Here is a 10,982-nt window from a genome sequence, read left to right as displayed (position 1 = left end):
TTGTTGCATAATTGTGGATCCTTGTTTCACCAAAAAGTTTAAGAAGAAAAAAAAAAATAGGAGATTGATGGAATGAAGGTACATCTAGGTCATAGATAAATGTTTCTGTCCCATGTTCAGTTCTTGAAAAAGTGAGTGTTCTTTGATTAAATTTGCCAGCATCAATAATCAGCATGTCTCACGCTTGGCACTATTGACATTGGGGCTGAATAACTCTTTGTCAAGAGGGTTGTCCTGGACACTGAAAGATGTTTAGCAGCACCCTGGGGTCCTACCCACTAGATTCCAATAACCACCTCCTAGCAATTAGGACAGCTAGAATTGTTCCCCAGATCACCAGTGTCCCCTGGGGAGCAAATGCCATCATTGGTTGAAGAACCCTGATATAAATAATGCAGCTAAGTGGCAGACACTGAGGCCATGGGGGTGTCAGGGTAAAGAGGAGCAGCCTGCAGCTTTACTCTAGGAAACCCAGAGGCTACCAGAAGACCAGCATCCTGTGTCCTCTCCTTCCCCACTTCCTTTAAAGGACACCCATGGGTTGTGGCCTTTACAGCAAGTTTGGGGAAAAGGAGAAAGAGGCACAAGACAAAGAGTCTACAGATCTGGAGCTAAAGCAACAAGAGGCAAGTAAACCCCCCAGGCTTAGAGGTGAATGAATCATTGCTCTTAGGATTCAGGAAGTAAATCATTAGAATTTATGTAATATAAGACAATGGGAAACAAGGGTGCTTTCCTCCTCACTAGTAAGAAGGCATGATGGGTTTATGTAAAGAAGAATTCTCCTATCAGCCAGAGGGCAGTGGCATGTAAAAACAAACTCCGGACTTTAGCAAGGGGAGACTTTATTTAAAAGAGTTAGGACAAGATGGGGAGGGCCTGGCATTGGGGAAGGACTATGGCATCAGCGGGAGCACTCTGCAGTGGTGTCAAGGCGGGGGCACAGGGCGTTATCTTTTATAGAGGAGTGCACATTGCTAGCAAGAAGCTGCTGTGGGGAGTGGGTGGAGATGAGTGAGTGGAGGGCGGCTGGGACAGCAGAAGACAGACCATTTTATCCCGAGCTCAGGTGTTGTCAGGAGGGATGGATGAGGCTGAGGATGGACCAGGCTGAGGATGGGCCTGAAACGTAAGTAAAGTTGGGCTAGCAAGCACTTTGCTCCAATTGATCAGTGGAAACACAGGGTGAGTTCATGCCGGATGAGGCCCACAATGGATTTTCCAAGGTTTTTGTCAGGTTAACGCGAATCCAGTGTGCAGATCTTAGCTCGTAGAAGCCACCAGGGTGAGACCTGGAACAGGCCTGGTAGGCACCTGCAAGGGTTTGAGCAGCGGGGGACTCATGCGTGAACCCGCTGTTGCACCACCACTGCCCCCATGTTGACTCTGGCTTAAGGAGCTGGAGCCGGGCAGAGGGACTCCATCTTCATCGCTGTTTTTGTCCTTCTCCCCCTGCCTTTCTCTTTCTGTCAGTGGCAGCTACTATGGGGGAGGGGAGGGAAGCAGAGCAAATATTTCTTTCTTTATCTGGAATTGCATCTGCAGTTCTCACCTGATCATGGCGGCTGCTCTAGCTAAGCTACCTGCGGGCACCCAAACATGTGCTCTCCCTGTGGGACACCTGTGTGGGGTTTAAAGGTCCTGTGGGGTCACCCGACATTTCTCTGAATCGGGAGACAGAAACTCCATTAATCTCCCTGTGGTGCTGGACTATGGGGTGGTAATAGCCTCAATTAAAAGTTAATTAATTAAAAAAAAACACAGCATGGGCAATGGGAGGGCTTTTGGAAGTGGTTGGAGCCCAAATGTAAATGACCTTGGATATACAAATAAAACGTGAGATCCATCCAAACAAGATGGCATTTTACCCACATTTATTTTGAAAGTGTGTTCTTCATATTTTTTAATGTTTTAGTGGCATCAATATTAACAAACTATTGCCACAATCCCAATTACAACTGAGTAGCTTAAAATATGATCTGGGTTCTGTTATTCAATTTATGTTTTAATAAATGAGAGGTTTCTGCTAAAGTCCACTTTATTCCTGATAGGAAAGTGCACAGATGAAGAATTATTGGATTTGGGATAAGGGTCTCTAACCTAAAGGGTTATTTGCCACTGAGCTCCTGTGTATTTTAAAGAAAATCATTCACCTTTTCAAGTATCAGTTTATGATCTATAACCAAACATCAATATACCTTCATTACAGAGTTTGTTGTTAAGTATTCTATTTGACATCTTTCAAAAACATGCTTTGTAACTAGCAATACTACAAAGGTACAGAATCAATTTGATTCCTGAATTCCTGACTCTTTTGAAAAGGTCACCCCCAATTGATGACTTCTTTAAAAAAGTGGTGTATGACTCTGCAGAGGCAGTGTTAAAAAAGGCTGAAGTATTTATAAACCTAGTTTTCAGCTGGACAAAGCATGCTTTTGACAGGTAATTCTCAAGGGAAGTTTTCAAGTATCAAGTTCAGGGACCCACAAATAGAACCTATAATTGAGGGTAGTCAGCTCTAGCTGGAAGAAGAATTGCTAAGATCTTTGAGAACATAAGTCTTTTTATGTGAAACTCTTTTGAGACTTCTGCATTTAAACTCTCTGATTATCTGTATCTTCCAGATCTCGTATCTCAACTCTGTAAGAATACATGTCTTATTTTGAAAGAGTGTTGATTATGAAACAATTTCATACTTGCTTCAGCGCGACATAATTATGGTCTGGTTCTTGTGGTCTTAGTGGTCAGAGATTTTAGATATTATTTACTCTAGCCATAACAGTTGCTTGCCATTTCCCCTGCAAGTGATCCATGACCTTGAAGGACCTCACACAAGCCCTTTTCTCTGCCTAAGACTGAAATTCTTCTATCATGGATACATGATAATGGCTTTAGGAAAGCCCCATTTGCCCCATTCCATCCTCGTATCTCCTTGTTTCAAAGGACACTGGTACTCCCCAGCTTAGCAGTGTTAATGCATGCCCTACGCTAATCCAATCACTGCTTTCTACTTCCTTGGCAACAGTGATAGATTTAGGGCTGAATGTATGACTGAGTATAGATTGTAGATTGTTAATTTAGTATTGATTGATTACTGTGGTTTAACTAGATAGATCTGTTGGGATAAATGCAACCATTTACTTACTTTTCCATACTTGTGGCTTGTTCACTAAGCATTTGTGGTACACACATATACTTATTATGTATACACATGCATGTAGGTAAATGCATATTTGTATATTTGTATATACACATGTCTATGTATGTGTGTGTGTGAGTGTGTGTTACATACACATATATATATATATATATATATACACAGAGTTCTACTGAATTGAGTTTTCCTCAAATCAAAAATTAGGAGTGGAAAGATCTTTCTCATGATCTTTTTAAACACCTTAACTAATATTGAAGCTCAGCAGTCAATAAATTGATTCAAGAGCTCTCTGAAGAATTATCTTGGTATCTTTCTATGGAATGAAATGCACTTAAGCCAGGCTTCTCTCCTTAGTAACTAGTATCCCTATAAATATATTACAATAGATACCCAGCAACATGACATAAAGATCAAATCAGACCCATTTGATTAAGTTATTGCAATAATTCATGACTCTAAGAGAGATACCCCTATTTATGTCCAATTTTTTATAGCTTTTTAGAGGGCATCTAAAGACCATGTGTGTTAAATTAAAAAATAAACTCAAGCTCATTTTCAATTCTATTTAGTTCTTTTTAATGTTTGGAGATTGGGAAAAGCCACCTAGCTCGCCATTACCTAAAGCATAAATTTAGGGAGTGGGAGGCTATCAGAAACCAGACTTTCTCAAATTTTATCATGTATACAAATCACTGGTCCTTGTTAAATGGTGGGATTATCAGTAGAAACTCAGATTTGGATTCAGTAGGTTTAGAATGATGGTCAAAATTCTGCACTTTTTTAAAGATTCATTTATTTATGCATACAAGAACTCAGGCGTAAGCCAGAGGTGTGGGGGGAGGGGGAGGTGACAGGATTCACCAGAAAGCAAGGAACAGAACTGGCAGATCTACTGAAATACACTGCTGAGGGGAGCAGCTGGGGAAGCAGGAGAGATCTGCTGCGCCATGTGGGTCACTCCCTGCCCGGCTGGGGATAGAACTCATGCTGTAGTGGCTGGTGATAGCACTGTTTTTAACCCCTGTGCCACCAGGGAGGCCCCCAAATTCTTCATTTTTAACAAGTTCCCAGATGATAGCAAAGCTAAACTCTGAAGGTCAAGAAAAAAAGATAACATAGGCAGAGCTAGCTAGGAAGACTGGAAGATTAGAACTCATCAAAATGCATTTCAAGTGTCATTTTTTGACAATCAACTATGCCAAGTCAAACATGCTTTAAACTTTCCCTTTATAACAGACATACAAATGCTGGAGAGAGGGAGACACTCAGAGAGCACCTGATGCCACCGCAAGACCTCAATAGAGACCATTTGTAAAGAGTGGGGAGCCGAGGGATGAGACTGAGAAAGATAATACAGACAATTTATGATCCCCTCCCCACACTCTTCTGGGCGAACAGGTGTCTAAACACTGTGGGGGGGGTGGAAAGCTGAAGGAAATGTTTTCAGGAGGTCAATGAGAGATGTCGGGGTATAGAGAGGCTGCCAATTACCATCATGAGGACTTCCAGCTTTGGACACTTTAAGAAACCAAACACTGACTTACTCCCAGTGATGGGTACAAAGTATTCCAAAACATTACCTGAATGAATGACTTACAAAGCATGTGGCCTCCCTCAAGGCCAAGGACATATGCAAGGCTGTCCAGAGCAAAATTCCATGAGTAAATTCTGAGCTGACAAAGACACTTCCAGGGACTCCTAGAAATAACTGAGAGATTTTCGATGGAGTTCCTGCAGGATATAAGTGGAGATTAAAATGAGGTGGAATTTGAGCCATTACTATTAATATTGAGTTTTTTTTTTTTAAGATACAGCCATAAATAGAGGGTATTTGAGCTCTTTTTTGGCATCTAGAGGCCACATACATTAAATTCCCAAATGAAGGGTATTTCTTTTTTTAAAAAAAAAGATTTATTTATTCATACATACAAAAACTGGGATACAGGTCAGACACGCGAGAGGGTGAGAGGATTCACCAGAGACAGAATGGGGAACAGAACAGGCAGACTAATAAAATACACTGCGAAGGGGAGCAGCAGGTGAGACAGGAGAAGTCTGCCACGCCATGTGGGTATCTCCCTGGCTGGTGGCAATCGAACCAGCACTGCAGAGACTGCGAACAGCTTCACAGCATGGTGCTCAACCGCCTGCCCCATCAGGCGAGGCCCATGAAGGGTATTTCTTAATTAATGGAGGTGGAGTGTTGTTTTGGAAACTATGCATGGTATTGAAGCAGACATTTCTGGGTTCAACTCCCCTCCCTCATGACGAGCTGGGTCAGTTTTGGGTCATTCACTTAAATTCTTAAATTCCAAGGATTTTGTGAAGTTTAAAAGTAAAAACCATTACAAATTACTTACTTGCCACATATTCAATACTTTATGATAAATGTAAATATCTTCAGTTTTCCTTTCCTTCAGTATCAACAACTTTAAAAATGTGTCAGAATCCCAAGTCACAGCCCTATCCAGTTATGACTGTGATCACAGAAGATCCAGAACACTTGGGCAAGATATGCGGGAAGGTCAGCGTGTCTGTTGCCCAGGAACGCAAGCAGTGCAGACAGGGATGCTCTCTCTTTTCCTCACTCCATTTTTAGAAAATGGATGCACCAGGCTGAGAGCAGTGATGTATTTGGTCGCACCATTCCAGAGTCAATGCAATCAGATTTGGAATAATTAAATAATAAATTTTGTTCTTATTTAATAACCAAAGGAAAACATAAGCTTCCCTATCCTTAAAGTAGGTCATTCTCAGGCTCCTTTTAATATGAATATGGCAAGCATAATCGATCAAAGTGTTTATTATCCAGAGAAGATATAAATGCCAAAATATGAGTATAATTTCCCCCTATGCTCTCACTCTGGCCAGTCCAGACATATTCATTAATGATCATTTGTGAAATCATAATTCATGAAGTATTTCTTCCTAGAACAGTGTGTTTATTTAGCTCAGCAGTACCACATGCTGGTGCTTGTCTGGAGTTCCTGGAAATAATTATTCAGAATCCACATGCTAAGTTTAAGTTCAGAATCCACTTTAAATACTGAAATGTATACTGGCAAATTGGCCTTCGAGATGCCCTCAATTAACAAAACTCTGAACATGGAGGATGCTTTTTTACACTGGAAATTACTAAAGTGGGCTTGGAAACAATACATATTATAGCACATATTCAGCTGAGCATGCAAACACTGACAGTTCCAGAATCTCTACATAGAAGACACAGTTTAGTAGGAAAGAGATTCTCCTGAGTGAATGCAGCGTGACTTTAAACAACATTTATATTTGGTAGAAGGGACTTTGGCAATCAGTGGGGGCATACACAGTAACTCCTCAAACTCTTTGGCATTCCTGGCCTGAAAATATATTTTCTTTCATGGAAAACAGTAGGTGACCCTTGCAAAAATACCTGGCTAGTAGCAGTTTCAACTCTCAAGTATTCCAGTAAAGGAGAAAAATATAAATGAGAAGAAATCTGCCACCTAAAGAGCCTTTTCAGGTAATAAAGAAGAGAAATTTTGATTGGTTTATATAGGCCTCTCTGTCAGGTGCATATAAATATAGAGAGTGAGGAGGGGGAGGGAAGGGAGAGGGGAAGGTAGGGGGGAAGGAGACAATCTCAAGATTGATAGGCTTAGGAGAAAGAAGTATAAAAGTGTTAGCTTCAACAATCCCACATGAACTATCCTTAGAGGGACTGTAAGGATAGCTTAATCCTTTGACAGTGGACTTGGCTTCTGGACTGAGATTTAACTTGAATGCCACTTTAATTGTTAAACAAACACCTAAGCCTTGCCCTAGAACACCAAAACTGAGCACAAGATCCTCATGTCCCAGATAAGCTTGCTTGTGTAACAATAACTGCAGCGCTTGAAAGCTGGCCCTGACAAATGGCTCGTACATCAAGGACTACAGGAGTTCTCTCCCCCTTTTTCTCTTCTCATTATGATGGTCAGTGATGTGTCACCTCTCAGCAGCATGTTCAAATGAATAATTATATCGTGTATGTGTGTGTGTATAAGGTAGATGTTTTCTAAGGAGAAATGCTACCTCTTGATACAAAATGGTCCATTAAAATGACATGAATGAGCACAAACAATGGTGTATGAATCCATTGCTTCACACAGGGCTTTCTTATTAGGATACCCAAACACAAGAGAAGTTTCTAGCAGGTCTCTGCCATATTGGTCAGACCAGGCTATATCTAAAAATTCTGTTATTCACCTGTTTCCCTTACATTAAGACTAAAATCTTCAACCCAGATAAAACATCTTTCCTGTTTGTTGAACTTTTAGTAACATACACAAGTAGTTGAAGATTTATCAAAAGAGAATGCTAAAGTGATTTAAAGCAACCTCCTTCAAGATAAGCATTTCCACATAGTTACTCGTTTGTCACTGTATTTGTCACTGTATTTTGATAGTTAAAATTTTATTTGAAAATCAAAACTACATTTATCAAGCTTCTGGAAAAAGGCACCTAAAATTGGAAGTTCCTTTAAAATTGTACCAATCCCCCCTTTGACATATTTCCAAAGTAATTAAACCAGAGAATTTAGAGCTGGAAGAGACTTGAGCTAAGCAAAAAAAAAAAAAAAAAAAAAAATGAAGTCAAGAGATCCAAGTTCAACATTGCCTAGAATACTTCATCAATCCTGAATTAACTTTCTTTAGGCACAAAGCTGAATTTATACAAAAGACCAAGTGTATCAAGTTCATGAGCAAATCGGAAGAGTTAATGAGCACTTCAATCTTCCTTTTCAGTGAGCTGGTACAAAAAAAATCACTCAAGGTAAAACAAGTTCAGAGTCAAAGAAGTAGTTAGTAATGACTGAGCCAACATTTCAGTGTCTCTCACTAGAAAGACATTGAGTGCCATCTGCAGGCCCTGAACAACGAGGAGGCTGACAGCTGCTAGCCTAAGTCAAACTAGTGTCAATAAGCCGATAGAAAGTAAGAATCCAAGCCAAGCCCAGAAAATGTAAATGCTATTAACTGGCCTGATCGCAGCACTGCCTTGATTTGGCTACAAAGCAGCACCTTAAAATACACCTGATTGCATGAGTTGGAGAGAGTATCCTTTACACCTACATTTGCCAATACAATAGCTACTGGTCCCTTAAGGCTATTGAAATGTGACTTATGTGTCCCTGAAAGTGAAGTCTTCATTTTATTTATTAATTTGATGTTAATAACCTGGAGATAACACAAGAATGAACAAATTTACCTAACTTGGACAAATGTCATTTTGAAACAGGTATTTTTGCTTGAAAGTCAAATCAATGCTTCCAAGGAAGATGAGCAGGTCCACAAACGTGGGCGTGACACTCAACGAAAGGTGATTATCTGGCCTCACTGCAGCTCTTAAACAACTTTATGACTGAATACCTAGATACGGGCTTCTAAGTTTTTCAACTGGAAATTTTGTGAACTCTAAATACACATCAAGTACATCCAGTGACAATTTAGCATGTGAATACGTCAACCCCCATTCCAACTCTGCTTCAAAAATGTCCTCCTTTTCATGGATCTAGAGAGAGGGTCCTTGGAAGTTCGCCCCCTGGAAGTCTCCAGTAATGAACCTCCTCACAAGGTGGACACCTCACAGTCAGCCTGGGAAATGCAGCAGCTTGGAGATCACTGGTGAGATTCTCCAGATGCCTGGACCTTGGGGCAGCCTGTCCTCCCTTCCCAGTCCAGCTTCCATTCTTCAGAGCCAGGGAGGGCGGGCCAGTGATATTCATCTGACAAGAGAAGAAATCCAGGCATTACTGTTTCTCCAGAGAATTTACCCAGGCTCACCTTTTAACAGGGTGATGTATAGAAGGTTTCTTTGCCTTTTTTCTTGGGTCTAAAAGAAAAAAAGCTGAAGCACTGACGGTCAGACGGTTTTGGAAAGAATCTCTTTACTGACACAGTCACTGTATTTAGGATCATGCAGGTCCTTGTGACCCCAGCTGAGGTGACCCAGCTGCTCCACCACCCCCACAGGTGACCATCCTATGGAGCTATAAACCTGCAGTTAATGAGCTGATGAACAGTTACCTGGAGAGAATTAGATCCACTATACACACACATACCTATACACTCACAATCACACATAAGGTGTAAAAACAACAAAAAAAGGTGCTATGTGAATTTCCTGAGTACCTAGTAAGCCCTTGCCATGTGACAGTCATTGAGCAACATGCAGAGATAAGAGCCCTAATTGACTTGATCTTACTAAGAGCCATCCAGAGGCAACAGCTGTCCTGGAACTTGACCTAAACTTGACTCACAGCAGACTTTGCATAAGTGAGAAATAAACTTCTGTATTATTAACCTGAGAATTTAAGACTTTTTTATTGCAACATATGCTTGCTTGTCATTAGGATAAATCGTACTTGGTGTCTGTCCTCGTATGCAGTCCAAGAAGGTGACTTCAAGCACCTCGATAGCTTTAATAAACACTCATTTTTTTATTTCTCAGTCTAATGACTTCATGGATTCTCTGCCCTGCAGGGTCATGTCACAACCCCTCCACCCAGACCATCAACATCACTCAAGCAGCATGACCAACTCTCTCTCTTTACTCCAAACACAGGGAGCTCTTCACATGCCATTTACCATGAGAAAAGGAGGACTCCAGATCTTTCAGAATAAACATCTATTTTTTAACTAAAATAATTATGTCTAATCTGTGTAGGTGTTTACTTCCAAAGATGTGAAAATAGTATTTCAACTTAAAAATATGTATAGAACAGGACAATCAAACCATTCAAACCCACATAAGGCAGTTGTTCTCAACTCTAATTGCATATTAAAATCACCTCCGGGTGGGGCTTACCTGGTGACACAAGGAGTTAAGCACCACACTATGAAGCAATCCATAGCCTCTGCAGCACGAAATCGATCCCGGCCAGACAGAGAGAAACCCACTTGGCGAGGCAGATCTCTCCTGTCTCGCCCACTGCTCCCCTCAGCAGTGTGTTTCTGTCAGTCTGCCTGTTCTGTTCCCCACTCTATCTCTGGTGGATCCTTTCACCCCCTGCATCTCTGGCCTGTACCCCAGCTCTTGTATGCATAAATAAATAAATCTTTTTTTAAAATAAATAAATAAATAAATAAATAAATAAAATCACCTGAGGGCAGGGGGTTATTTTTAAAATACCAATGTCAGCACCCTCCACCCCAGAGATTCCAGTTGAATTGGTCCAGAGTAGAGCTTACACACTGACACCTGCAAAGATGCCAAGTTCAACACTCAGTGAATGTGATAGTTGTGTTAAACTCCTGGGATGAGTTAAGGCTTTCATGTTAAACCTTAAAATTAAGCACAAAACTTTAACTGTTCCAGCTAAACAAAGGAAAACAGAAATATTTTTCACCTTCCTGAAACTCATCATATTTTGAGTGAGTTTTTTAATGTTTGTCCCTGTGATGATCAGTTTTATGTGCCAACTTGGCTGGGCTAGTCCAATTATTCAATTAAACACTAGGTAGAAGTTGCTATGAAGGTATTTTGTCATGGTGCTTAAAGTTCAGAATCAGCTGACGTTATGTAAGAAATGCTATCCTAAACAATATGATTCTCAGAACATGGAGAAATTCTGCCTGTGGATGGCAGCTTCAGCTTATGCCTGAGAGAGTTTCTTCTAGCACCTTCTGGCACCTGCCCGAATGATGTCAGACACACCTAGTCACCTCCCACAAACATATAAGCCAATTCCTTGCAGGAACTCTGTTAATGTATACATATTGATTTGGTTTCCATGGTTTAATCTTGCCCAATAGACTCCCAACCCCCATTAAATTCTATACTCTTTAGGCAGAGGTGTGTATCT

The sequence above is a fragment of the Talpa occidentalis genome, unplaced genomic scaffold (genome assembly GCF_014898055.3).
Source record: "Talpa occidentalis isolate TD23 unplaced genomic scaffold, MPIMG_talOcc4v2.1 talOcc4.3, whole genome shotgun sequence".
Lineage (NCBI taxonomy): Eukaryota > Metazoa > Chordata > Mammalia > Eulipotyphla > Talpidae > Talpa > Talpa occidentalis.
Note: the sequence above shows the minus strand (reverse complement) of the source record.